This window comes from Malaclemys terrapin, chromosome 3 (genome assembly GCF_027887155.1).
Source record: "Malaclemys terrapin pileata isolate rMalTer1 chromosome 3, rMalTer1.hap1, whole genome shotgun sequence".
Taxonomy (NCBI): domain Eukaryota; kingdom Metazoa; phylum Chordata; order Testudines; family Emydidae; genus Malaclemys; species Malaclemys terrapin.
In genome coordinates this window covers 50,532,647-50,534,700 of record NC_071507.1, presented here as the reverse complement: position 1 = coordinate 50,534,700, position 2,054 = coordinate 50,532,647, and the positions used below count along the sequence as shown (strand labels likewise).

At 53.5% G+C, this 2,054-nt stretch overlaps 1 non-coding gene across 1 annotated transcript; it reads right to left on the bottom strand.

Annotated features, from left to right (window-relative positions):
* Positions 1-1,759: 1,759 nt before the first annotated feature.
* TRNAT-UGU (transfer RNA threonine (anticodon UGU)) lies at positions 1,760-1,832 on the bottom strand. Its single transcript has one exon. It is a non-coding gene; the product is annotated as a tRNA-Thr (tRNA).
* Between the last annotated feature and the right edge of the window lie 222 nt (positions 1,833-2,054).

Genomic DNA, 2,054 nt, shown 5'->3' with positions numbered 1-2,054 from the left:
CTTCTATTAAATACTCCAAAAGAAAATCTGAATGTGTGTTTATTTCAGGCAGCTGTTTTAAATCACCAGAGGAACAGTCAACTTAGACATATTTGTTATTATGTGCCTAATTTTCAAAGTTGCTGAGTACCTGCAGCTCCCATTGATTTCAAGGGAGGCTGGAGTTGCTCAGCACATCTGAAAGTCAGGCCAGCTGTGGCTGGATAATTGCTTTGAACAGAAATTCAAGCTGACCCAAACTACCCTATGGAATCAAACTGAACAGCAAACACTGTGAAAAGAGTTTGGCAGACATCTATGTCATGGCACCTTACACTCCCCAAATCACATAAACAGGGCCAAATCCTGTCCCCTTTCACCAGACACAGGATACAGATGCAGCAGAATCGGTTCAGTTCTAAGACATGGGATTTAGGCAGCAGGGGTCTGGACCACTGTGCATAATGGACCCATGCTCTGGTGCACAAGGGGATTAGGTGGTAAACCAAGGGTGCAGTGGAAACAGGCCCAGTTGATCTGTGAGTGAGAAGAGCAGCATTCATGGCAGTCCTTGAGGCTGTAGTAAGGACAACAGAGGGACAATACCGCTCCTCTATGGCCAGTGAGAGGAATTCCCTCTCCACTGTCAGTGAGTCTGTTCCCTGGATCTCCCCTGCACATAGTTTGGTTACTGCTGGTAACTCTGAGGTTGGATATTGTTCCTTATGCAAAACATCATGCAATGAGATATTTGAAAGCTGGGTGTTGTAGAAGCAGCAGCTGTTTTCTATAAACAGAAAAAACCACGAAAAGTCTCATAAAAACGTAGACTCATTAAAAACCCAATGAACAAAAGTAGCTAATTTCATGAAGTGGGCCTAGGGTTTCACTGTGGTGGTGGTGGGGACTAGTGGAGCTGTGATTAAAAAAAACAGACAGGGGCATCTCTGCAGTCCTGTGATGATGGGGCATATGCCCCACACGGCAAACAAACGGGAGAGTTATACCGACCTAAGTTGGCAGAGGTGCCAACCCTCGCCAGGGCAGGGCGGGGCGGGGCACGCAGTCCCTGCTCTCTGCCCGCAAAGCCGAGGCTGTGGGAACCCGCCCTGCTTTCCCCAGGGCTTTGCTCTCCCTTCTGCCCGCAGCCCAGCCCCGCTCCTGGCACTGCTCCCCGCCCGCGGGGCCCCGCTACGGGAGCGGTGCGGCAGCGCGAGAAGGGCCCCAGCAGGCAAGGCAGGGGCTCAAGCCCTGCAGAGCAGGACGGGGTCGCTGCGCGCTGCGCTAGCCCCCCGCCCCCTCACACACACACACACGTGCCAAGGGCGGGAGTCGCAGGGCCCCAGTTCTCAGCGGCCCGGGCGGGGGGCCCAGAGGGGGGTTTCCGGGGTGAAACCGGCGCGCCGCGGTTTTGTCCTTCAGCGTCAGCGGCCGGTAGCGAAGACGAAGAGCAGCGGCTGCAGCGTCCCGTGTGTCTCCCCTACGCTCCGCCAGCCCGGCGTGCGGGGGTCCGGTCCCAGCCCCCCCAGCGCGGCGCTGCCGGTGAAGCAAGCAGGGGCTAGATGCGTAACAACTTCCCTGCAGCCTGCCGCGGGACTCGCCCTGCTGGGGCTTTGGTCTCCGCTCCGGGGCTGTGCAAGGGGCGGAAGCGCCGCAGCCCCCGCGCTGGGCGCGTGCAACAGAGCAGAGCGGCTGGCGCTACCTGCGGGCCGGAGCTGCCCTCTTCCCCTTGCTGCCCTAAAATTTTATTTAGCACGTTCTCGCAAACAAAATAAGTTTAAGGCCCCAGCGAGGATCGAACTCGCGACCCCTGGTTTACAAGACCAGTGCTCTAACCACTGAGCTATGGAGCCACCTATCATTTCTGTTGATCTAAATGCGTGGTAATGTACTGTTTCTTCATCTCTAATACAATTATTACTGTATACCAGGACACTCTTTAATCTGAATTACCTCTTTTTTACTGCATCTGGAAACTCCTCTGGTTCAGTAGCGGGTATTTTACTATTATTTTTTAAAATCATCTTAAAAAAAAATATAATGAAAACTCTTTGTTGTCAGAGCTGAGTTAAAAA